We start from the raw sequence: 545 nt of genomic DNA on the forward strand, positions 1-545 counted from the left end.
TTGTGTGTATGCAGAGGTGGAATGAACTGTCCTCCACATACCATTCTGTGTATTGAAAAGCACTACTTACTGCTACATGGAAAACAGATCCAAATCAAGTGGCAGCACCTTAAGTATTGCTTGTACAAGTGCTGAGCTTGTGGATCAATATGGTACAGTAAATCATAAGCCTGTATACGATATTTTGCTTTAATATAGGCTAGGCCATACATTTGTGTACATTCAGCCCACCCTCTCAGCGCTCCTAACCTAACCTAACCATAAACAAGTGATGCTCATGAAGTGCAACATCACAGTTAAACAAAATGAAGAAATAGTACCATGAGTACAGGCACTACTATTCTTTGATACTGCGAGTCACTGCCAGTAGTCAAGGAGCTGGTGGTTGTAGTAGACAGTGCTCTTTTGATTTACAAACTAATAGAGGGAGCTAATTTTGGAGTACCTTTGAGTATGTATTTGAGCTCTCTTTTTCTTCAGTTATATTTTAGCATTTTCTTTTACAACCAGTAGACTTTAAGATTGGAATGCTTGATAAAATGCAA

The 545-nt window shown here is 38.3% G+C and overlaps 1 protein-coding gene across 4 annotated transcripts in view; it reads left to right on the forward strand.

Moving 5' to 3' along the window:
* The window catches only part of LOC119587705 (protein C12orf4 homolog), a 6,037-nt gene that overhangs the window by 3,790 nt on the left and 1,702 nt on the right, over positions 1–545 (forward strand). The gene's annotated exons all lie outside the window — the stretch shown is intronic.

Source organism: Penaeus monodon, chromosome 23 (genome assembly GCF_015228065.2).
Source record: "Penaeus monodon isolate SGIC_2016 chromosome 23, NSTDA_Pmon_1, whole genome shotgun sequence".
NCBI classification, from domain to species: Eukaryota; Metazoa; Arthropoda; class Malacostraca; order Decapoda; family Penaeidae; genus Penaeus; species Penaeus monodon.